General features: G+C 43.6%; 1 pseudogene; it reads right to left on the bottom strand.

Annotated features, from left to right (window-relative positions):
- Positions 1–6,941: 6,941 nt before the first annotated feature.
- Positions 6,942–7,059, bottom strand: LOC126191885 (5S ribosomal RNA; annotated as a pseudogene).
- Between the last annotated feature and the right edge of the window lie 19,848 nt (positions 7,060–26,907).

Raw genomic sequence — 26,907 nt, 5'->3', positions numbered from 1 at the left:
GTAAGCACCTCATGGCAAAAACGTTGTCTCGAGCCTTCAGTGTTATGTGATCCATAATTAACTTGCGTTTGGAGTGACATGTCATAGCAATGATGGGAGCACATCTTTATGTAAGTAATATGTTTACAACCCATGTGAATACTGTATGCGAATCATTAGTCTATACATGTGTGTGTGTGTGTGTGTGTGTGTGTGCGTGAGTGAGTGATTCAATAAGTACCAGAGAAGAGAAACTTTATTCTCGATAACCGGTTCCAGTAACCAGTGTTACCATCTTCACATCTTGACAGACAGGTTATTGCATATGGCTTAAAACAGCAGTAAAGGTACTCTTTTTCATTAATTGGCAAATCTGAAGATGGTAACAGTGACTATCGAAACCGGTTATCGAGAATACCGGTTATTGTTAGCGATCTCTGCAAAGATGTTTATCTTTTCTAATGTATTATCACAGATCTCCCCTTATTTCTCAAAATGAGTAAACTAAAAGATTCATTATCTATTGGCGGCTGGCTGACATGACACAAATAACAGAAAAAAATAAGAAAAAACACGCGTAACGTTCATGTTCAGCTCGTCTTACAGCACTCCTCTTGTGAAGGTTAGTGCACACTATGATGCATGGTTGAGACTCATTTCCCCAAATCTTTCTCGTGGACTCTTCACGGCAGGCTACTTCGTCGTGCCAGACAAAGAATCATGCCACATCTGGATTTGATTCAAGGCATACAAAAAGATGAAAGTTGAATCATCTGTTGCGCTGAAGAAAGAACGTAGGCCTACTGTATGTAAACAAAGCAAACTGGCTGAAGTTTTTTTCGGAAAACGTTTTACCTGTTGCTTGCCTTGTAATTATTCTCAAACGATTGGAGAGAAACTGCTGGTTAAAAATATTTTATTATTTCGAATTGTAAGACTATCATCAAGGCCTGATGATGAGAAGGGCATCTTTTCGTTATTGATCGTGTTTGTTACGATACTTCAAAGACGAATCGTTCACTGTGCACTGTTCGAAGAATTTGTAGTGAATTAAGAGTGCGAATTGTGATTGCTAATCTGAGAGAAGCAGAAACTGGCAGTCTAATTTGCCGCCATATTTCGAAATGTTTATCGCCAGTTCAGTGAAATGTGAATGCTACGTTAAAATGCGCAATAAAAGAATGTATCCCAGCCAAGACACAACCCTCCAAACTTTCGGTTTCCAGACAGATTCTGTACCGCAAGACCACCACGACAATTGCGTATTAGATCCCGCTTCTTGTGCTGTCGCAGCACTGCTACTCATTCGAATTCTGGCGGCTATTCGTTAGATGGCTTAACTTTATCATAATTCAGACAATTTGTACGAGATACACTGTAAGACACAAAAACGACGCACCAAGAAGGAATTACCCGATTGGGACGGAAATTGGAGGTGAGATGTACGTATACAGACAAACAAATGATTACTATTTCAGAAAAACTGGACGATTTACTCACCGGAAAGAGCTTCACAAAACTGAGCAAGTCAATAATACTTTAATGAAACTGTGGCCCTTATGCAAGCAGTTATTCCAGCATCACTTCATGAGGGACGTCGTACCAAATTGTGTCCAATTGGAGAGGTAGATCGTCAGAGGCTCCTGAGCTGGTTGGGGGCCCAGCCTATAATGCGATCTTTCTGGCCAAGGTAGGGTTTGGGAAACACGAAGACAAGCAGTGGAAACTCTCGTCGTGTGCGGACGGGCATTGTATTGCTGAAATGTAAGCCCAGGATGTCTTGCCAAGAAGAGCAACTAAACGGGGTGTACAATATCAGCGACGTATCCCTGTTGTGTAAGGATGCCGCGGATGACAACCAAAGATGTCCTGCTTTGAAATCTATGAAATTAAATGGCATCCCAGACCATCACTCCTGATTTTCGGTGCGTATGGCGGGCAGCAGTCAGTTTGGTATCCCACTGCTGCCCGGGGCGTCCCCTGATACGTCTTCGGCCTGGAACCTCATTGACTGCAGTTAAGTCTTCAGTGATGAGTACCTCTTCGAACTGAGCCCCAATGACCAGTGACGGCGTGCCTGGAGATGCTCCGGTCAGCACTGGGATACCAGCCTTATTGTTGCTCACTTTACGGCCCGACAACCAGGAGTGATGGTATGGAGTGTCGTTCCATTTGGTTACCTTGACGTATGCACGACTGCCCTCACGTATCTAAGAGTACCTGCGTCTACAGCGAAAGCTGAACCGTCTTTCTTTTAACTTCTTGTAGTAAATGAAAATTCAACTCAAATTCCTTTGAAGCATACCTATTCTAGCTCAGTACTTAGGCCTTTTCCATTTAATATAATCCGTCAATCCCTAATACAATTTATAACAAGAGTTGTTGGAACCAGTTGTATTTCTTTTATAATACAGACATTGAGGCTGTAGACTCATTGCGTAAAGACCTGTAGCTAAATCACAAATTAATAAACGGTAAAAGAACTGAGATCTTAAAGAAGTATTTACCAAATACAGTTTGAACAAATGTGCACAACACACCTAGCGTTAATGAAAAACAGAATATGTTAAGTACATCTACATCTACATGGATACTCTGAAAATCACGTTTAAGTGCCTGGGAGAGGGTTCATCGAACCACCTTCACAATTCTCTATTATTCCAATCTCGTATAGCGCGTGGAAAGAATGAACACCTATATCTTTCCGTATGAGCTGTGATTTTCCTTATTTTATCATAGTGATCGTTCCTCCCTATGTAGGTAGGTGTCAACAAAATATTTTCGCACTCGGAGGAGAAAGTTGGTGATTGGAATTTCGTGAGAAGATTCCGTCGCAACGAAAAAAGCCTTTCTTTTAATGATGTCCAGCCCAAATCCTGTATCATTTCTGTGACACTCTCTCCCATATTTCGCGATAATACAAATCGTGCTGGCTTTCTTTGAACTTTTTCAATGTACTCCGTCAGTCCTATCTGGTAAGGATCCCACACCGTGCAACAGTATTCTAAAAGAGGACGGAAAACCGTAGTGGAGGTAGTCTGCTTAGTAAGTCTGTTACATTTTCTTAGTCTCTTGCCAATAAAACGCAGTTTTGTATATTAAAAACTGTTGCCCTCAAAAATTAACCTTTGTTAGTAGAATAAATGTTCGTAAACTGCGTGCTACAGACAGAATTCGAATACCGTGCAGAATAAGTATCAAGGAACCTTCGACGGTTATAGAGTTACAGTAGCTTAGAAACTGAACTGTCAGTTTTTAAGCAAAATCGACAGAGAATCAAAATATTTGTACTATTAAGCAAGGTAGGAAGACTAGGCATCGACGTCCGGCGACGACGAGATTTTTAAAGTCGGAGCACATGCTCCTATTGGGAAAACCGTATGATCCTTGTCCTTTCATAGGAAGCCGCCGGTGTACGCCTTGAGAGTTTCAGGGAAATCGCCAGAAACCTAAATCTGGACGGCCGGACGTGATTTGAGCCACTGTCATCCCGCATAAGAGTTCAGTGTGTTACCACTGACGTATTTTTAAGAGAAAATGAATTCCTCCAGTAACAAGATAAGAACTATTTGTAACACAGGAAAAGGTAATAGTACAATTAAGAAATTTCTTCTAAGGCAAATAATGAAAGAATAAAGATAGTCTCGAAATTGCAGTCACTCGCTTTATTTTTAAAGTAGCAAGTAACGTAGGTCTGTATTCTTCCTTAGTGGACCGATTACAGTTTCCAAGAAAAGCATACCAAAGAAAGTTCAATAAATGGCAGTTTTTTTCAGGCGATATTCCTGCCTGTGATATATCGCTCTTGTGTGATGAAGTCGATGAGAGGCGACATCGTTGTCAATGGTATTTTTTTGTCTCTGGGGCCTTTAATGAACCCGTCGTTGATGGGACTTCTGGACGTGTCAACCATAGATTACGCGATGACATACTAAGTCATGTACAAATGATACTTACTGATATAAATTACTTTTCACCGAAATGAAGCACAGCATTAAGCTACGTCGATTATAGCGGCAGCCTATTTTGGTCAGTATCGTTTTCGGCCACAGTTGGCAACGAGAGGATTAAAACTATTAGCACCTCACATTCCAACGTTCTATGTTGATCCAAGCCTTGGGAGACAGGTAGCCAAGGAAATGACGCGTTTACTTCGCTTGAGGATACGATCTGTGTTGACATAAACAGGATACATTTTAAAAAACCGTCAGCGGAAACAACAATCCAAACCACACTTCATTTCGTAAGTATTCCAAATTTTTAACGAGTATATTATTTAAAAGGCATAGTTAGTTTTGTGACAAAACAGAGATTAATGGATTGAATCCGTTAGAAAATTTTAAAAGAAAAACTTATTCTTTTTTATCACATGTGCATGGAAAAGGCTGTTTCAAAGGTCACAATCGCAAATCGTGCAGAGTGTTGCCCCTGCAGCCACTGGAAAGGCTGCTGCTCCTCTTCGGAAACCATATGCTAGTCTGGCCTCTCACAGGCCCGTACGGTGTGGTTGTACCTACGGTGCGGCTATGTATATTGTTGAGGCATGCAAGCCACTCTATCGCTCCAACGCGGCGAGGTCTATGGGCCGCGAAAGGGTGGGGTAGTGTTTGTCTTAGGCTACTGGCTCTGAGCACTATGGGACTTAACATCTGAGGTCATCAGTCCCCTAGAACTTAGAACTATTTAAACCTAACTAACCTAAGGACATCACACACATCCATGCCCGAGGCAGGATTCGAACCTGCGACCGCAGCGGTCTTGCGGTTCCAGACTGAAGCGCCTAGAACCGCCCGGTCACTCCGGCCGGCTTCTTAGGATTACTGTTACGAACGTCAATCGATCTTTCTTCAAGTTCATAGATAACATCGTATCTCTCCTCCCAACACTTTGCTCCAAAAGTTTGTACATGTGCTCATCCATTTCGAAATACAGAGCAGTTCCTTGGTTGGACTGTACAGCGCCTTTAAGGACTAAATGTAAATTTGACTTCAATATTTTTTCACACCTCTTACGACGATGCTTCGTCATAGCCTTTGCAGCAACATTTGCTCATATCTACTCCCTTTCGTTTAACAAATTCAATTTCTTAATGCTCGAGTCCAAATGCAGATCGAGATTTGATCGGGATAAATGAAGAAATGATTCGCATACCTTTACTTCTAAATGATTTGCTGAACGATCTTTGATTGTTTTGTCATAGCGAAAGACTTCACTTGGTTGATCGTTTTGCTAATTTCTCCCCTTATTCTGCCCATCGAAAGTTTTTTTTCTTTCCTTCGTGCGCCATATATCCCTTGTTTTCGGGATTCCGGGGCACTGTTCCAGTTTTCCTAGCCTAGTTACTCAATTTCCATTGTCACTGGGTAGGTTCCCTAATCATGTGGTGAAGATTTTCTCAAAGTAAATAACAGATCACTACGTGACGCCATCCTCAACAGTACAGTGGTCCCTGCAGCAGCCCACGCTCTCGCTGAACAGCAGTCCCAGACGAAATGATTGACGGGCAAGACGAATGTGTCCATTACACAGGTAGCAAATACTTAAGATCAGAGTAAGAGTACGGAGCAACGACAGAAGCCATACGATAAGCTATCTACAAACCTCTAAGTTCCGCCAGTCTACAGCATCCACAATGCAAGCGTCAAATCGTTGACGCTTTTCGGCGGACGCACAACATAAATTATCACGGACACATACATGTTGATAATGTGGAGATCTTCGACACCACAGTTACATTTGAGAAAATCTGATTTTGGTAACTGGTCATCCAGCCTGTTTGTCACGAGTTGTCTAAAGTAGTCTGTGGGGCAGACACCTAATGTTTTTAAATCTTGCAACTACAAGAACATCGTAGAACTACAGGTTATGCATTTCCATACGAAGTTTCCGTGTCAAATGGCACTGCGAACGGCTGAAAGCCTGAGAAAACTACAACTGTTACATTTCCTGAGGTCGTACATTTCTACTACGGTATATAGCCTAATGAAGATGGCAGTCTTTTGGACAAAATACACTCTAACACAAAAAAAAGGACACACCATGAGAGATTTATTCGAATGGGACGTAAATCCATAGTGTGATGTATATGTACAGATAAACAAATGATTAAAACTGCAGAAAAACGGGATGATTTATTCAAGAGAAACAGCTTCACAAATTAAGCAAGTCAGTAATGTGTTGGTCCACCTCTGGCCCTTATGCGAGTAGTAGTTCGGCTTGATGCTGATTGACAGAGTTGTTGGATGTCCTGCTGAGGGATATCGTGCCGAATTCTGTTCAATTGGTATGTTAGATCTTCAGAATCCCGAGCTGGTTGGAAGGTCCTGCCCATAATACTCCAAACTTTCTCAACTGGGGAGAGAAGCGGCGACCTTGTTGCCAAAGTAGGTTTTGACAAGCACGGAGACAAGCAGTAGATACTCTCGCCGTGTGCGGGCGGAGGTTATATTGCTGAAACGTAGGCTTAAAATGGCTTGCCATCAGGGGAAACAAAACGGGGCGTAGAATATCGTCGACGTACCGCTGTGGTGTAAGGGTGCGGCGGAGCACAACCAAAGGGATCCTGCTAAGAAATGAAAGGACACCCCAGACTACCATTCCTGGCTGCCGTGCTGTACGGCGGGTGACTGTCAGGCTGGTATCACACAGTTGTCCCGGGCGTCTCCAGACGCTGATCGTTGGTGCTCGGTTCGAAGTAGGACTCATCACTGAAAACAGTTCAACTTTAGTCAATGAGATTCCATAAAAAACTAAACTCCTCCCGAACAGGCTATGAAGGCCCAACGGTACTGACCAGCCGCCGTGTCATCCTCAGCTCATAGGCATCACTGGATGCGGATACGGAGAGGCATGTGGTCAGCACACCGCTCTCCCGGCCGATTGTCAGTTTCCGAGACCGGAGCCGCTACTTCTCAATCAAGTAGCTCCTCAGTTTCCCTCACAAGAGCTGAGTGCACCCCGCTTGCCAACAGCGCTCGGCAGACCGGATAGTCACCCATCCAAGTGCTAGCCCAGCCCGACAGCGCTTAAATTCGGTGATCTGACAGGAACCGGTGTTACCACTGCGGCAAGGCCGTTGGCAATGAGATTCCATGCCGAAGTACAAACCTTAGTGAATACGGTGCATCTACATATACGTAACTACTTTGCAACTCACATCCAAGTGCTTGGTAGAGGGTTCACAGAATGACATTGAGACTATTCATCGGCTGTGCCACACTCGAATAGCATTTGGGAAAAAGGAGCACCGAAATCCTTCCTTGCGAGCTCTGATATCTCTTACTTTATTACGATCGCTATTTCTCCCCATGTAGGTGGCGGTCAACAGAATACCGAAACACTTCGTACTTACAGCTCTCGGTTTTCGTTTTGCCGAAGCACTTTCTTCATTTACCAACCAATTAACCAAGAAATATGCATAGGACTCGCTCTTTATTGTTTTGCTACTTGCAAGGAACACGACATTAATTTACTGTAGAAGACTGCATAACCTGCAGTCCAACTACTGAGACCTGCAACTTTTAAAAATATTAATAACAGGGAAAATAAATTACAACAATAATTAATTAAATTAATATGTAACTATACTTCGGCATTCGTGCTCTTGCTGTTGTTGATGATAGGTTTCTGCCCTTGAGAGAAGAAACTGGACCGCTCTGTGATGCAAAACTAAACCAATAGGGTCGTGCCAGATAAGTAGATACACTCATCAGCGCACACTCCGCTGCAGAGTGAAAATCTCATTCTGGAAACATCCCCCAGGCTGTGGCTAAGCCATGTCTCCGCAATATCCCTTCTTCCAGGAGTGCTGATTCTGCAAGTTTCGCAGGAGAGCTTCTGTAAAGTTTGGAAGGTAGGAGACGAGGTACTGGCAGAAGTAAAGCTGTGAGTACCGGGCGTGAGTCGTGCTTCGGTAGCTCAGTTGGTAGAGCACTTGCCCGCGAAAGTTAAAGGTCCCGATTTCGAGTCTCGGTCGGGCACACAGTTTTAATCTGCCAGGAAGTTTCAGATTCACTCATGTTTACAATTTCAAAGTATGTACATCGTACCCACCTCTTATAGCATGTAAACCTAAACCGTGTGTGTACATAGTCATGAGATCCGACACAGCTTTAGAGTACAGTACATCCTCAATGCATTTACACATAAGTCCAATCCCTATTCATTCCCCAAAAAAATACCGTTATCTGTGGCTACTGTAGGATCTGACTCAACAGTTCACGTGCTTTTGCCGACCGTTGTTTCCGAGCGGTTCTAGGCGCTTCAGTCTGGAACCGCGCTGCTGCAGCGGTCGCAGGTTCGAATCCTGCCGCGGGCATGGATGTGCGTGATGTCCTTAGGTTAGATAGTTTTAAGTAGTTCTAAGTCTAGGGGACTGATGATCTCAGATGTTAAGTCCCATAGTGCTGAGAGCCATTTGAACCTTTTTTTTTTTACGTGCTTTTGAACCAGAATGCAGGAACACGCTTGGGCAGCTGCTCTGGTATGCTGATCCATTTTTCAGTCGCAACTGTTCTATGTATCAACCGTAGTGATGACTATAACTAAAGACTTTACACAGTTCAATATTTCATTTCACACTACGACGGTATAGCTACTAAGAGGTGACTGGACGGTCCCCTTCTAACCGTCTTGTATCGATACCACCCCCCGCCCTGCCCACTTGTCCTCCCGCACGAATCGAGAGCTCGTAATGCAAGTAACTTTGGATTGTGTATCTAGCCAAGTAAATAGTTGGCGCCAAAACAAGTACGGAGAGAACATGCGTATCGGACGTTGCGGTAAAATGCGTGAACTGTCGGTAATTACAGGGGGCGGACAAAAATATGGAACCGCAACACGTTTCCATGCATAATACGGTGTAGGAAAACCGTTGGCACACAAAACAGCTTCCAGTCGTCTCGAAACGCCTAAACGCAGGTCCTGTACGGTTTTGCAGGGTATCTTGTACCATCCTTTCTGCATAAGTTCAGGAAACAATGGTGGAGATGGGTAGCGATAACGCACCCTTCTCTCCAGAGTAGCCCAAACGGCTCAGTAATATTGAGATCTGGTGACTGCACTCAGGGGAGATGCGACAATTCATCCTCGTGCTCACGAAACCAGCACTGGACGATAAGAACTGTGTGGAGAGGAACCCTGTCGTTTTGGAACACTGCATCACCACTGGGCAACAAATATTTTACCTTGGCATGGACCTGCTCAGCCGAAAAGGTCACATAATCCTTGGAAGTAATGTAGCCCTGCGGAGAGTACCCATGGCGCACAAGAAATACCACGATATAGCTGTTCAAATTACCACCGAACTGCTGTCATGTTTCACGAAAACTCGTTCAAATCTTCACCGAACTGCTGTCATGTTTCACTCTTTGGACGAAAACTTGGCCAGAAGTTGGAAACAGCGTTAACCAAGACTCATTCGACCAAATGACTTTCTTCCATTGCTGCATAGTCCAGGTTTAATGGCTTTAGCACCACGTTTTCCTGTTGCGGGCATCTGCACTACTGATGCGTAGTTTTGGATTTTCACCTAGCCTTGCAATTCCCAGCTTACGGAGCACCCATCGTGGTGTGTTGGTGCTGACAGGATTCGCGAGTGCAAAAGTCAGATCAACGGCGACTTTTGCAGCTGTCGCCCTATCACTACTCGCCCACTGCTCTTCAATGTCCTTTCGTCAAGATCACTCAACATATAGTTTCGCCCGCGTTTGACTTAGCAGATGTTTTCCCTTTTCCCCTTTCTACGTATTAACCTTCGATATGGTGTTTCTTGGAATACCAAATATTTTGCCTACAATTTGGAAATTCGTGGTAAGTTCCTATGGAAGCAAACTGCTGAGGTCATCGGTCCCTAGGCTTACACACTACGTAATCTAACTTAAACTAACTTATGCTAAGAACAACACACTCACCCATGCCCGAGGGAGAACTCGAACCTCCGACGGGGGGAGCCGCGCCATTTCGCCTACCTTGATTACTGAAGCACCAACCCTAGAGCACCAACAATTTGCCAACGTTCGAATTCACTTAGTTCCGACATAATGCATCCACACCTACACACAGACCACTGTTCTGAGCACGACTGACATTTGCCAACATGTTGAAGGCATTGTACAGGTGCCATTCATGGTCATATACACAGCGCAATCTGCAGGCTTGGCTACCATTTGCATTTACTTTCAAGCATGCATTTCTTGTGGCGCTTCCCTTTTTTGTCCAACCTTGTATATCTGTTTTACATCAAGTATCACATAGGAAACAAGGATTAAATTGTCTGTGTTCGCACATGCGGGCGCCGCGTTATGAATGTTTAACGAGAGAAATTTATATGAATACGTGGTGTCTCCGGACATATCCGAAAGAACAGACATCACGCGAAATCCGCAGCTGTGATAAACTATACAGGGTGTTACAAAAAGGTACGGCAAAACTTTCAGGAAACATTCCTCACACACAAATAAAGAAAAGATGTTAGAGCCCATTTTAGTTTCGTCAGTATGTACTGTACTTCCTCTATTCACCGCCATGATTTCATATGGGATACTCTACCTGTGCTGCTAGAACATGTGCCTTTACAAGTACGACATACACTCCTGGAAATGGAAAAAAGAACACATTGACACCGGTGTGTCAGACCCACCATACTTGCTCCGGACACTGCGAGAGGGCTGTACAAGCGATGATCACACGCACGGCACAGCGGACACACCAGGAACCGCGGTGTTGGCCGTCGAATGGCGCTAGCTGCGCAGCATTTGTGCACCGCCGCCGTCAGTGTCAGCCAGTTTGCCGTGGCATACGGAGCTCCATCGCAGTCTTTAACACTGGTAGCATGCCGCGACAGCGTGGACGTGAACCGTATGTGCAGTTGACGGACTTTGAGCGAGGGCGTATAGTGGGCATGCGGGAGGCCGGGTGGACGTACCGCCGAATTGCTCAACACGTGGGGCGTGAGGTCTCCACAGTACATCGATGTTGTCGCCAGTGGTCGGCGGAAGGTGCACGTGCCCGTCGACCTGGGACCGGACCGCAGCGACGCACGGATGCACGCCAAGACCGTAGGATCCTACGCAGTGCCGTAGGGGACCGCACCGCCACTTCCCAGCAAATTAGGGACACTGTTGCTCCTGGGGTATCGGCGAGGACCATTCGCAACCGTCTCCATGAAGCTGGGCTACGGTCCCGCACACCGTTAGGCCGTCTTCCGCTCACGCCCCAACATCGTGCAGCCCGCCTCCAGTGGTGTTGCGACAGGCGTGAATGGAGGGACGAATGGAGACGTGTCGTCTTCAGCGATGAGAGTCGCTTCTGCCTTGGTGCCAATGATGGTCGTATGCGTGTTTGGCGCCGTGCAGGTGAGCGCCACAATCAGGACTGCATACGACCGAGGCACACAGGGCCAACACCCGGCATCATGGTGTGGGGAGAGATCTCCTACACTGGCCGTACACCACTGGTGATCGTCGAGGGGACACTGAATAGTGCACGGTACATCCAAACCGTCATCGAACCCATCGTTCTACCATTCCTAGACCGGCAAGGGAACTTGCTGTTCCAACAGGACAATGCACGTCCGCATGTATCCCGTGCCACCCAACGTGCTCTAGAAGGTGTAAGTCAACTACCCTGGCCAGCAAGATCTCCGGATCTGTCCCCCATTGAGCATGTTTGGGACTGGATGAAGCGTCGTCTCACGCGGTCTGCACGTCCAGCACGAACGCTGGTCCAACTGAGGCGCCAGGTGGAAATGGCATGGCAAGCCGTTCCACAGGACTACATCCAGCATCTCTACGATCGTCTCCATGAGAGAATAGCAGCCTGCATTGTTGCGAAAGGTGGATATACACTGTACTAGTGCCGACATTGTGCATGCTCTGTTGCCTGTGTCTATGTGCCTGTGGTTCTGTCAGTGTGATCATGTGATGTATCTGACCCCAGGAATGTGTCAATAAAGTTTCCCCTTCCTGGGACAATGAATTCACGGTGTTCTTATTTCAATTTCCAGGAGTGTAACATGTGGTTCATGCACGATGGAGCTCCTGCACATTTCAGTCGAAGTGTTCGTACGCTTCTCAACAACAGTTTCGGTGACCGATGGATTGGTAGAGGCGGACCAATTCCATGGCCTCCACGCTCTCCTGACCTCAACCCTCTTGACTTTCATTTATGGGGGCATTTGAAAGCTCTTGTCTACGCAACCCCGGTACCAAATGTAAAGACTCTTCGTGCTCGTATTATGGACGGCTGTGATACAATACGCCATTGTCAAGGGCTGCATCAGCGAATCAGGGACTCCATGCGACGGAGGGTGGATGCATGTATCCTCGCTAACGGAGGACATTTTGAACATTTCCTGTAACAAAGTGTTTGAAGTCACGCTGGTACGTTCTGTTGCTGTGTGTTTCCATTCCATGATTAATGTGATTTGAAGAGAAGTAATAAAATGAGCTCTAAAGTAAGCGTTTCCGGACACATGTCCACATAACATATTTCCTTTCTTTGTGTGTGAGGAATTTTTCCTGAAAGTTTGGCCGTACCTTTTTGTAACACCCTGTATGTAAACTGAAGGTGGGGGGGGGGGGGGGGGGGATGAAAGGAAAGAAAAGGGATTATTAACGTCAACTGCATCGAGATAGTATGCGGAGTGAAAATGTGTACAGGACTGGGGGATTCGAACCCGGGATCTGCTGCTTACGAGGCATGTGAGTTAACCACTGCGCCACCCAGAAACAGTGTCATCATAACTCTGCCGACTATCTCGCACGGCTCAGGGCCGACCCACATTCCCACCGAGCGCCATCTATCCGCAATCCCTGTCCATTTCCTCCATAGTCCATGGAACTATGGTAATATTGTTTCTGGGTGGCGCAGTGGTTAATGCATCTGCCTCGTAAGCAGGAGATCCTGGGTTGAAGTCCTAGTCCGGTAAAAATTTTCAATCGTCGCCTCTAATTCTGCGTATTGTCCCGATGCAGCTGACATTAGTAATCCCTTTCCTTTCCTTTCTCCCCCCCCCCCCTTCCACCTACTCAAAACCCCTTAACTGTCGACTACGCAGTGAACATGAACTGAAACAACTGGATTAATAGTGAAATAGACTATAAATTTTTACTAACAAATTATTTTTATATTGTTTATTGAGCCTTAGCGAGAACTGTATGATCCGGAAATTACACTGCAGCAGAGCGTTGTGCACAGACTGCCTTATAGCAACTTTTAATAACGTGACCGTCTATTACAGTGTGAACATACTACCATACCTACCATTGTTATTTAAACAATATTTTGTCTTTAAGCTGTGTCTCATTACAATAATAGCACCCAGTGTGATGCCTAAGCCTAGTGAGCATGTAGCAGTTTTATTGCAGTGTATGACTACAGCAGCTTGGGAGGACCACACGAACAATATCTGTGGGCAAATCGACGTCACATGCTGCAGGTATGTGCCATCATGTACCAGACGTAACATCTCCGTCATGACACTTATTCGTGGGGCGGGACGTTATTGCTTGGTGAACCAACATAACACCAGCCCATTAACAAACTGTGTGTGGAAACCTGCCGAGTAATAGCCGGTCTGCTTACGTCTGCCACTCCCTCCCCCCATCATAAGACTCATTTCCCACTCCCTCCCCCCATCCTAAGACTCTCCAGGCACTTCTGCAGTCCGACAACATATGAATCCACCAGTCATCTTCCTGGAACCTGAAGTCAGATTTCTCCACTGGACACGTCATGATGTTGATCCGCTAGAAGGGAAAAGAAAGGACGATTAGAGTTTTACATCCCGTCGACGGTGCTGTCGTTAGAGACGGGGCACAAGCTCGGATGAGGAAGGGATGGGAAAGGAAATCGGCCGTGCCGTTTTCAAAGGAAGTATCCCAGCATTTGCTTGGAGCGATTCAGGAAAAACAAGGAAAACCTAAATCTGGATGGCTGGACAGGGATTTGAACCATTGAATACGAGTCCAGCGTACTGAATAGCGCATCACCTCGCTCAGTGCTGGAAGAACCAGGAGTGGTAGACGTCTACCCTGCCGAGAACGCCCGGAGATGTTCTGTAGTTATAGTTACCAGTCTTGAGTTACGGGATGATCGCTCGTCTTGCAACGCCACTACTGCCTTACTTTGTAATACTCGTATGTACGAGACGTATTCGGAAAGTAAGATTGGATTAGGTGCGAAATGGAAACAACTGTGGAAATCCGATGGAGCTTTGCACAGAAGTGTTGGGTAGTGCCTGTCGACCGCATCATGTCGCTCTTTTCAGTTTAGAGCGCAAAGTGATCACGTAGAAATGCCTAAAACAACACTGTCTCCCGCCAAGTACGTGGATCTGGTGAAAAAATTTCGCCTGAAGTTATGCAGCCCACATAACAAAATGTCATGCCTTTCTTTCTTGAATACTATTTTCAGCCACATTCTGCAGGGGCAATAAAGATGCTCCTGCAGCCTTTTCGATGGGAAGTATTTGATCACCCACAATGCAGACCTAAATTGGCGCCTTCCGTTGTTCATCGTTGCTCACATGAGCCACTGGCTACGAAGATAACATTTTAGCACAGACAACGAAAGGCAGATCAGAGTAGAGAATTGGCGGAAAGTACAGGCGGCAGCTTTCTATGACGAGAGTACTGGAAAGTTCGTACAACGCCACGACAAATGTCTAAGTCGGAGCGGCGACTATTTAGAGAGGTAGATGGAAGGTGTGGCTAACCGTAACGGAAAAAAATTTGATTTTCACTGTGGTTTTCATTTCACGACCGATCGGACCTTACTTTCTGAACAGCCCTCGTATTATTTCTTAAGTCAACATCATTTTTTCTTCAACACATGCTAGTCGTACAGAGATGAATGAAGTATCGTAAGCAACGTTTTTTAACAGGCTTCTGACATTGCATATCGATTTTGCGCTAAAACCTAGCATTTGTCGAAAATCTTAACATAAAAGAGACTTTTAGGTATCAATAGCCAAAAGAGCATTATGGATGCCCGGATACATGCTTATATTTTACGAAGTTAACTTATTAATCACGAATAAAGGACTCCCTTTCCATATTATCTTACTATAAATATCATTTCATTTGAAACTTCCCGGCAGATTAAAACTGTGTGCCGGGCCGAGACTCGAACTCGGGACCTTTGCTTTTCGCGGGCAAGGAGACGAGGTACTGGCAGAAGTAAAGCTGTGAGGACGGGGCGTGAGTCGTGCTTGGGTAGCTCAGTTGGTAGAGCACTTGCCGCGCGAAAGGCAAAGGTTCCGAGTTCGAGTCTCGGTCCGGCACACAGTTTTAATCTGCCACGAAGTTTCATATCAGCGCACACTCCGCTGCAGAGTGAAAATCTCATTCTGGAATCATTTCATTTGTTTTAAAGTACTTATTAACTGGATAGTTTGTATACAGCATTGTTATAATAATAGCTGTGACCACTGTGGCAAACCTTTATCTCTGTCCCTACCCCTTAAAAAAATGAAAAACAAAAATACACGAAGGTTACTTTCTTACGTCAAATATTGTTGACACCGAGGTGTCGTAATTGTCTGTAAAGAGTTTTGTCCAAAATTTTGTGCGTGAAAATGTGTATACAAAAAGTATCATAAATTCACGTTTATCATCTCACTTCGTTCAGTTAATTTTTAAAGACGTTTTCTCTTCATTCTCACAACTACCCTTGTCCCAACGACTACATTTAATACAAATGCTGTCATTATTTACACCTTTAAAAGTGCGAAAGTTTCGCATGGACTGGGATTTGTGTGCTGTCCTTAGGTTAGTTAGGTTTAAGTAGTTCTAAGTTCTAGGGGACTGATGACCATAGCTGTTAAGTCCCATAGTGCTCAGAGCCATTTGAACTTTTTTTTTTTCGCATGGATCCCCTTTGTGCTCTCATATCGCCGCTCGGAGTGACAGTGCGGTTTGAGGCGTCATGTCACGGACGACGCGGCCCTCCCGCCGGAGGTTCGAGTCCTCCCTCGGGCATGGGTGTGTGTGTTGTTCTTAGCATAAGTTAGTTTCGGTAGTGTGTAAGTCTAGGGACCGACGACCTAAGCAGTTTGGTCCCTTAGGAATTCAAAGACATTTGAGCATTTTTGAGCTCTCATTTTTTTTTTTTTTTAGTATGCTAATTCTTACCTCCCTATTGTTTCTGATACATGGTACCTGTTACCACTAGTCCTGGGATTTAAGTAGTCAGTCAGATGGGAGCACGAGATGTTGTTAGCTAAGTATCCAGCAGTTTCCGTCGCTTTTCGTTCTACAAAATACTGTGTACACTAACAGAACAATGTCATTTCCTCTCCTCAGACCAAAATATAGTCGCCTGAGTGCTTCACACTTCCATGCAATTGACTCAGCAACACTGTTGCAGGAATTTACCAGCAGCGCCACTACAGACTACTTGCGCAGGGTTACCAGTGTGTACCTGGCTTTCCACGCGGTCAGGTGGTAATGTAAGCAAGCACACATGGACATTTGCAACTCTGTAAATACATCACTGTACCTATCACAACGTAGACGTTTTACTTCTCTGCACATGTATCTGATCAGTATAGTAGATATTCCGGTATTATGGAATACCGTGTACATTTGTGAGCATAATTCACTACCAGAATGATCAAAGTGGCCAAACCCCAAACTAGTAGAGACTGTAACTTGTTGTAATAAGGCACATCTTGTGGAAAAGTAATTTGCATAAGATGAAATGTAGCGAACTACTCAGAGGGATGCTAATATGTAATAGCCAGGTAACATGCAATACAGGGTTGCAAATAAAGATAACAGACTACATTTGGCAAGAAAACTATGAAAGTGTTGCGTAACAAGCAAGAGGTACGCCACTAACACCACGGGATGCCACCACCACACAGGCACAACCACTTGTCTGGCGTCTCTCAATTCCTGGCAGCAGACTCCAGACAGCGCTCATAACCGCAGACCTCTTCTTCCTCCTGCGCCGCTTCCTTCAGCGTGTCGTATACATCGGCCACTAGAGTGGGCAGCAGCCAATAGCGAACGCTGTCAACCACAGACTACATCGATTCCGCCTTATACTGGCGGACGAGAATTCTTCTGCTGACAGCCACCAAACACGACGCGCCCTGTACACTCACGGACCACCAGTTAGACAGTTCAGCTTAGCGCTTGCAGTCAACTCAGTACGGTACTCTCAAGGCAACCTTCCGACTTGTTGTTGTTGTTGTGGTCTTCAGCCTGAGAGTGGCTTGATGCAGCTCTCCATGCTACTCTATCCTGTGCAAGCTTCTTCATCTCCCAGTACCTACTGCAGCCTACAGCCTTCTGAATCTCCTTAGTGTATTCATCTCTTGGTCTCCCTCTACGATTTTTACCCTCTATGCTGCCCTCCAGTACTAAATTGGTGATCCCTCGATGCCTCAGAACATGTCCTACCAACCGATCCCTTCTTCTAGTCAAGTTGTGCCACAAGCTCCTCTTCTCCCCAATTCTATTCAATACCTCCTCATTAGTTATGTGATCTACCCATCTAATCTTCAGCATTCTTCTGTAGCACCACATTTCGAAAGCTTCTATTCTCTTCTTGTCCAAACTATTTATCTTCCACGTTTCACTTCCATACATGGCTACACTCCATACAAATACTTTCAGAAACAACTTCCTGACACTTAAATCTATACTCGATGTTAACAAATTTCTCTTCTTCAGAAACGCTTTCCTTGCCATTGCCAGTCTACATTTTATATCCTCTCTCTTCGACCATCATCAGTTATTTTGCTCCCCAAATAGCAAAATACCTTTACTACTTTAAGTGTCTCATTTCCTAATCTAATTCCCTAAGCATCACCCGACTTAATTCGATTACATTCCATTATCCTCGTTTTGCTTATGTTGATGTTCATCTTATACCCTCCTTTCAAGACACTGTCCATTCCATTCAGCTGCTCCTCCTGGTCCTTGGCTGTCTCTGACAGACTTACAATGTCATCGGCGAACCTTAAAGTTTTTATTTCTTCTCCATGGATTTTAATATACCTACTCCGAACTTTTCTTTTGTTTCCTTTATTGCTTGCTCAGTATACAGATTGAATAACATCGGGGATAGGCTACAACCCTGTCTCACTCCCTTCCAAACCACTGCTTCCCTTTCATGCCCCTCGACTCTTATAACTGCCATCTGTTTTCTGTACAAATTGTAAATAGCCTTTCGCTCCCTGTATTTTACCCCTGCCACCTTCAGAATTTGAAAGAGAGTATTCCAATCAACATTGTCAAAAGCTTTCTCTAAGTCTACATATGCTAGAAACGTAGGTTTGCCTTTCCTTAATCTTTCTTCTAAAATAAGTCGTAGGGTCAGTATTGCCTCACGTGTTCCAACATTTCTACGGAATCCAAACTGATCTTCCCCGAGCTCGGAACTGGATGACAGCACCATATTAATTCGCTTTGTGTCTTGTGTGTGGAGGAGGGTACTTCGTGTACCCCTGCTACTAGGTCTACAACTTTGCTTCCGCCGTTTTTTCTCGAAGTTCGGGGCTTTATTGCGAAAAACTTACAAAAAAAATTACGATTCATAGTATTGCCCATCGCTGGCCACTACATTCTCCCATATTTGGATAACATACGAATCCCGTGGCGGAAGAACTGGGCGTCTTTTGTGGGGATCCATGGATCGATTCAATTTTGCACTTGTTTCATTTGATCGGAAGTGCTGGTGAGCCAGACTGTATGCCACTGATCGAGAAAGGTGGTAGTCAGAGAGAGCGACGTTGGAGAATACGGCGGGAGGGATAGGACTTCTCATTTCAACGTTTCCATGTATATTTTGACGGGTTTTGAGGCGTGGGGTCGAGCACTGACCTGCTGCAATATTACCTTTACGTTTCTATCGCTATAATGTGGCCGTTTGTGTTTCAGTTCTGGGCTCGAACGCATCAATTGCATTCGATAATAATGTCCTGTGACGGTGTTTCAGTAGCTACGAAAACGTTCTGTTTTCCACCGCCATGCTGGTCTTCAACATCAAAATTCCGTTTTTAAGGCGTTGAAAACATTCACTGCACGTTCTTCCACTAATAGTTTCCTCACCATTGGTCTTACCCAGCATTTTAAGAGCCACAGCCGCAGATTTCTTCATGTTAAAGCAGAAAATTAAAACTTCCCGCCAATGGCGAGAAATGGGTACGTACGTTGACGTACTTCATCGAGAATAACCTTATGATGCAATCACAAATCGGCTAATATTTTATGGAATTATGTTTACAGATGCCTAAGCTTATTGTATTACACCTATGACCAACCACCTGATCCCACTTGGCGCTATTGCCGTCTATTGCAAAACAGCGGAAGCAAAATTGTAGACCTCATATTTCCCCTTTCCCTGTTTCAGTATTGAATGTTTCACAGGAAGAACGATAGCTAGTACGCCTCCGTACACACACAAACCTAAAAAGCAGAAAATAATTATTTAAACAAGAAACCTTTTGAATACGACAAGTTTTTAAAACGCACTGAAGTATAAAATAATTTCTCCTAACGCCTTACAGATCCTAACTCCGTACAGACAGCCCCGAAAATTTGTGCTGGTGAATTTTGAATAACTATGACAATTCTTCTCGAATTTAAAACGATAAACGTGGAGTGCATGCATAAGGTAATAGTAAGGACTCCAGCGAAAAATTGTAAGTTAAATATCATCTTGCAAAGATTTTGCTTGTATTTGAAATATGTATTTTGTGATGCTTGTTACAGCATGTGCGGAAAACCACTTCACAATAAACTGAAAAAGAGAAAAAAATATATTTGTAAAGTAGACCTGCTCGTCGACGGCGCTGTTCCAATAAGTGTTCCAATAAGTCTTCCTAATATCTTCCATATTTCGATGTCTGAGGTGAATGAATTTTAGCGCTTTCCTGCTTTATACTAAAGATGTGTTTAGTATAATGAAAATTCATGTGAACGTCTTGATATATGTTACTGCATAGCTTATTGATATGTACCAGTTGTCAATCAGTTATCTTTATACTGTGACACGGTTTTGTAATGTATAAAGTGCTTACTACTTGGTTTCTGTTTTTTAGGATGATTTGATAATGCGCTTAAGCTCGAAACTAGTCATCAAGTAATAAAGGAAATTAATATTGCAACTTTGACGGTTCCCTGCGGTTTACTGCATAATTTGGTTAACCTGAATAACTGCTGACGTCACGATTTTCAGAATTCTAGAAATTAGCAAACTGTAATTAATTTCTTGAAGAGTTTCGATTGCTTCTTTTGTTGGGAGATTTCTGGCTTCCTGCGTTTTCGGTTTTCGCCCTTTGAACCTTTGTTGTTCTGGGCTGTTGCTTGGGTTTTAATTAGACTTTTAACTGACTATTTTATGGAGAATAGGTTATTTCAAATGATGTCCCACTTTTTTTTATCTCTATTTGAAGTAGTGTTAGAATGTAAGTTTTCAATGAACAAGGAGTGGGTGCATAAGAACTAGTCTTGCGCACAATAGTTCGCGACTGGGAACGTTCAGTTTAGTTCGCGGTTCCGTCGCGAACTAGGTCGCTCTTTTAGTTCGTTAGCTCCCATCTCGATTTCCAGAAAGACAGTTCGCTCGCTTTGCTACCGCTACTGCACACGCTTCACAAGGCGAGACACTAAAAACTCGCACAGTGATATCACTGCCGCCAGTTCAGTGTAGTCACATAATTGTCGTATACAGAGTGGTTGTGAAGTCAGTACCTATTATCCTAGAAAGTAGGATTGTTGGCGTGTAATAACCTTGACTAATATTAAGTTTACCATTGATGATTTGAGAGGTTGATCGAGTGAAAACTAAAGAATGGCTGGTGTACTCACAATAGAAGACAGAGCTAAGGTTGCCGCCAGGTATGAAGTTTGGCGATCGGTAGCGCAAGCTCATAGATAATGAAGGCAAGAAAGAGGTAGAAATGCAACGCATGACCCTAAGACAATAAAAAAAACTCTCCTAAGAAATTAACGACAACTGGTAACGTGAAAGATGCAAGTCGATCTGGAAGACCGTCAACACCAAAATCGGAAGACAATGTGAATGTTGTTCATCACATCTTTGAGCAGAGTCCTTCAGAGTCAACAAGACAAGCTGCTAGGGAAACGGGATTGTCATGTCACACGGTAACAACCATTTCAAAAAGGAAGCTGTTTCTTCGATCTTGGAAGCCAAATTACATGCAACAATCGTTCAGTGAGGATCGCGGAAGGAGAATGGGAAAAAAAATGGAAATGTCGTGCGGCTAGGGCCTCCCGTCGTGTAGACCGTTCGCCTGGTGCAAGTCTTTCTAGCTGACGCCACTTCGGTGACTTGCTCGTCGATGGGGATGAAATGATGATGATAAGGACAACACAATACCCAGTCCCTGAGCGGAGAAAATCTCCGGCCCAGCCGGGAATCGAACCCGGGCCGTTAGGTATGACATTCCGTCGCGCTGACCACTCAGCTACCAGGGGCGGACCGAAAAATGGCAACAGCGCATGGCGGCTTGGATGGTCACCCATCCAAGTGCCTATCACGCCCGACAGCGCTTAACTTTGGTGATCTCACGGGAACCGGCGTATCCACTGCGGCAAGGTCGTTGCCATAGGAGGATGGAATTTTGCGAGATTACGGTTGGTCGTGGTGGTGATTATCCCGATCTGTACGACTATGTTCTGTAGCCTGATGAAGCGGTATTTCACGTTGGAGATTTCGTGAACCACCACAATTATCATTATTGGTCAAATTTGGAAACAGATGTAATAGGTAAAAAAAATGCAATGAAAACCCAAGGTAATCGCCTGGTGTGGGATGACGTCAAGCACATTCATTGGCCCATATTTGCTAAGCGACACCATGAATGGTGCACGATACTTTGAGATGCTTAGAACGTTTGTATGACCTCTGATTCAAGAATGGAAAAACGGAGTGAAATTACTCTTCAGGCAGGATGTAGCTCCATCCCACTACGTAATTCCAGTGAGAGGATGGCTTAATGACAATTTCCCTGGCAAATGGACTGGCAGCTGGCACCGACAGAATGGCCTGCACGCAGCCCTGATATAACCCCTGCGGCTTCGTCCTTTGGGGTCGGGCTAAGTAACGAGTGTACAAGTTAAAACCAAAAGATATTAACAGCTTTGAATAAAATATCCGTGAAGTGTTTGCAAAGCCCCAGTTGGCATGCTAAGAAAAGTCATGGATTCTGTCTTAAAAGATTCAAGATTTGTGTGGGAAATGCGGGTGAATATGCCGAAATGTTACTTAACAACCAAATGGTACACCCTAGTAATGTATTCAATGGAAATAAAACTATGATAGAGGGTATACTTTTTGAAACATTCGTTGTTACAAATAGGTACTGACTTTACAACCTCCCTGTACATTGTCTGACGTGTTATAGTTTCAAGACATTTAACATAAGCTCTGATGGAATAATTGTTAATATATTCGGTTATTCCTAGCTACAAACGACTACATTAGACATTACTTCTTTTGCAGTCACTATTTATTCATGTCTTATTCTTTTAAACTTACTCCAAAAGTCAAACACTTTTAACATAGAGACTGTGATAAGTTGACTAGGGAAGTATGACAACATCGCCATCTACTGAGCTCTGCTTATTTAAAAACAGCTACACTCGGTGATGCAGACAATGGGTTCATTTAACGTGAGATCAAACCTTGTGATTTCCTTGTGTTTGATGACCACATTTTTGTTGCGGCAAAACCACAGATTGTGATCTTGTTACGTGTCATACTGGAACTGAAAATATTGCTGTTCAGGCTATGACAGCTAAAACTTAACTCAGAAATTCCTAATTAATCTCGTGACGAACCTGAGGTTGAGAATAATTAATAACCAGGGCCTAGACGGTTGTTCCCATTAATCTTACCAACACCAACACTTGAGGAAATGGGTTACTTTATGCCCATCTTTTGAAATATTGTAATCTAGTCATATACTTTATACTTTAAAGTTTTGAAATAAATATTTATTGTTTTTAATTAATTGTTCTATCAGATTCCATAATTGTTTCAAATTTTTTAGCTAAACTTAACCTAAAAATTTAAGTATTAATAGTAGATGTCACTTTTCACTGTGAACCTCATATTCAATATTTTCAGGCTCTGGATAGTACATACACATCATTGCCTCTTTAAAAAATATGTTAATAAATGTCAACAACAGTTCACAAAATCTGGTTTTTAATTTTTTTGTGGTGGTCATAAAGTTCATTCCCCCACCTTCATAAACACGTTGGTATTACACGTTACTGAAACTGTGTTCGTATTGCTAGGGTTAAGCTAAAATGGTGCCGAAGCATTTTCGATTTCGAACCATTGCCTAAAGAAAGGTCATGTGTGAGAAACCAGAAAAGTCACACAACTCAAAGCACAAGTGTTTTAATTGGCTCACCTTTAAATACGAAGTTGATCAATAAGAAAACACGCATGGTGGAATAAGAACATTTAGAACAACAAAGGAAAGCTTCCAATGAAAGTGTAGTACAGTGCGCTGCATGTTATTAGATCTGCCAGGGGACAGGATAGTGCGTTGTAATTTTCACACGTGGTGGATTGAGGACTGCTCAAACTTTGAACGAGAACAATTAGTGACTAATTTTTTACTGAAAACGCTTATGTAGAAGCATATTAATTTTCGTCATAAAAATCCTTTCATTAAATACTGTTCAATCAGAAATAAAAAGCAAAGTTTAATTAATTAATATACTGTCTTATACTTTCTTATAATAAAAATAGTATTCATCTTTTATACTCAGTACTGGGACAAGACGGCACTTTAGCTTTGGTTCTTAAAATCCACAAAAATGAATCTACTACTTGCGTAGTAATTTACTAAAAATACCAGTTTCCATTTCAGTATCAGTCTTGTGTATTTAATTATTAATATTAGTTTTGTTTCCATGTTTGCACTATTTTACATGTAAATTTTCTTCTCAAAGAAAAATTGAAGAGGCAATCATAGCCAGATTCCTTACATGCTGCAGAACAGCGTACCGGAACCTGACATGTGATACGATCATCATGAAATAACTTAGCAGTTTCTCCAAGATGGCGACAACCTTTAGAATCCGCTGAAAACTGAAACAATTGCTTCTTCAAAGTGGCGCTTTGATACAGAAAACGTACTCCATTGCGAAGGTTGGCGACTAGGCAGGAAGGGAAACCTCTGAGGAATGGAGGCATTGTCTGCTTTCTATGTTCCAGCAATAGGACTTGGCCTCTGGCGTACTCACCAGTTTTTGGCATCGGAGGTTTACCGTCGACTGGTCTGGCCGGTTATCCCATTCATTTCCAGGCACTTGCCTTTGCGAAGGTTGGCGACTAGGCAGGAAGGGAAACCTCTGAGGAATGGAGGCATTGTCTGCTTTCTATGTTCCAGCAATAGGACTTGGCCTCTGGCGTACTCACCAGTTTTTGGCATCGGAGGTTTACCGTCGACTGGTCTGGCCGGTTATCCCATTCAGTTCCAGGCACTTGCCGCCTAAGGTCTCTTCGCAGTTTTGCTGTTAATTATCTTGGACAGAGTCACGTAGTGACGCCAGCGACAAAGTGACACTATTTTAAATCGGCTGGAGCAACAGTCTCGGACAGAAACACTGCAGCAGCCTGCCGGCCACATAACCACGCCCCACGCCCCCCCCCCCCCCCCCCAACACCACCACCGTCCCATCTTGTCACCCGACCGACTTCCCTCATAGAAGCCATCATCTCTTTAATCTCTATGATTTATTTCGAGAGTTTCTCCCCAAGCAGAATATCAGCGTAGAGGCAAAATTTGACTTTTAGAGGAACGACACGTTCATTGCCACTCTGTAGGCACTACTTGCGTAGTAAGTTACTAACAATGCCAGTTTTCCTTTCAGTATCAGTGTTTTACTTTCACTCGTGTTGCAGTGAATTTTTGGCTGCAGCTGTACTTTAGTTCAAAATGGTTCAAATGGCTCTGAGCACTATGCGACTTAACTTCTGAGGTCATCAGTCACCTAGAACTTAGAACTAATTAAACCTAACCAACCTAAGGACATCACACACATCCATGCCCGAGGCAGGATTCGAACCTGCGAGCGTAGCGGTCGCCCGGCTCCAGACTGTAGCTCCTAGAACCGCACGGCCACTCCGGCCGGCTGTACTTTAGTGATGGCTGTTCTGAGCAATGTGAAAGTTCTTGGTTGTTATATGGAGTGTTAAAAAAGAATTTCATACTCAGAGAGGTAGTGGGTAATGTGGTACAGAACAAGAAAAAATGGCCAGCAAGCATGGGCTCTAAAATCCGAACGTAAAGAGCTATGAGCACTTCTTTATATCTGCTACTGTGATATACATCTCTTCTACTGCATGTCGTTTGCTCTTACGAACGACGAACAGAACGCAGTAAGCACATGAGTAAACAAATTAGAACACAGTATTCAATTATTTTGAAATTTTCAAACAGCAGATCTTCTAATGTAATCTACTTGGTACGTATTACATACGATCTGCACTTGTGCCATCGCTATAGGAGGTGTTCATTATGCTGTTTGCCACTTCCCACGTGGAATAATAAGCTTCCATTACGACGGTAAGGGCAAAGATAAAACTAAAATGTGAAAGCGTTTCACAGACTTATCAAAACACAAACTGGTTCCATGACAACTAATTTTTTCGTTGCACTCAGAACTGTCAAACAAACAGTTAAAAAACGAATATATGATTATTGCTTGTTGTATCCATGGACAACAGCAGAGGAGTGTGTCCTCATTTCTTTACTGGATTCTGTTAGTCGTTCGTAACAGCAAACAGCTTACAGCAGTAGAAGGGATGAGTTGCACAGTGGTGACAATGAACAGGGACTCATAGCTCTTAGGGTATGCATTTTAGAATCCATGTTTACGGACATTTTTAGCTTGTTTTGGTCCATACTTCTGTTAGTACTTCTAGGAAGGAGGAGGAGGAGAATGAAGAAAAAATGTTCATTACACGTACATCCACTGCTACGTGATCGGATGGAGAAAGGATTGTTTTATACTCTTTATGTCGATCTGAGACAAGATGAGAAGAAGTTTTTTCAGTACTCTCTAATGTCGAAAACTTCATTTGATGAATTGCTAGGAGAAGTGAAAGAAGAAATCACAGGAATGGACACTATACTACGGAAGGCTATCGCAGCAGAGGAAAAAACTTGCTCGCACATTACAGTAAGTACTGCAATATTATGTTATTTTACTGACAGCATATTTCACAGATTTGAGCTGGTATTAGTATACATTACAAATTATTGTAAAACTTCATGGATAGCCTACTTTCATTGTTGCTCTGCCTGTGCTATTGAAAAGTATATTAAAGATTCGTCACTGTACTCAGAGCCGTTGGCGAACACACAGATGGTAATTGATCGGACAACCTGGACTGTCCTCCAGTGTAGCCATGAACTGTTCCACGATGTGCACAGCCGTGATATGGACCCCCAGTAGAATAATTTGGTACCGGTACAAATCCTGTTGGGGAAGAAACGGAAGCTCTGTAATACTGTTGAGGATTAATAATGACATCAAATCAGATTTCACTTTCAGTCTTGCATGACTGGGTATTTTTTTTTTTTAATTCAGGCACTAAAGACTTCATGAACAAGCTATCTTCGTCTGTTTGTTGTGTTGAATTGTTTTTTGTGGTGTACTTTTTCTTCAAAATGTTATACAGCATGTCATCTTCTTCTTCAAGACTCTTCTTTTCACGCAACCTTTTTTGTGGTTGCACAGCAGTTTTTTCACGTGCCTCCTGCTCTAAAATTTCTCCTCCATCAAACTCATATCTGTCACTATCATCATCATTCTCAATACTAGTGCCCTTACAGTCAGTTGTTAAGAATTGTCGATGATAGAAGTAGATGTACTTGTTCCTACCAGTTACTGCAGAACCAATCTTTTCGGTCTTTTGCCTCAGTAA

This window comes from Schistocerca nitens, chromosome 6, assembly GCF_023898315.1.
Source record: "Schistocerca nitens isolate TAMUIC-IGC-003100 chromosome 6, iqSchNite1.1, whole genome shotgun sequence".
NCBI classification, from domain to species: Eukaryota; Metazoa; Arthropoda; class Insecta; order Orthoptera; family Acrididae; genus Schistocerca; species Schistocerca nitens.
The sequence above is the reverse complement of the archived record's forward strand: the minus strand, read 5'-3'. Positions and strand labels throughout refer to the sequence as shown.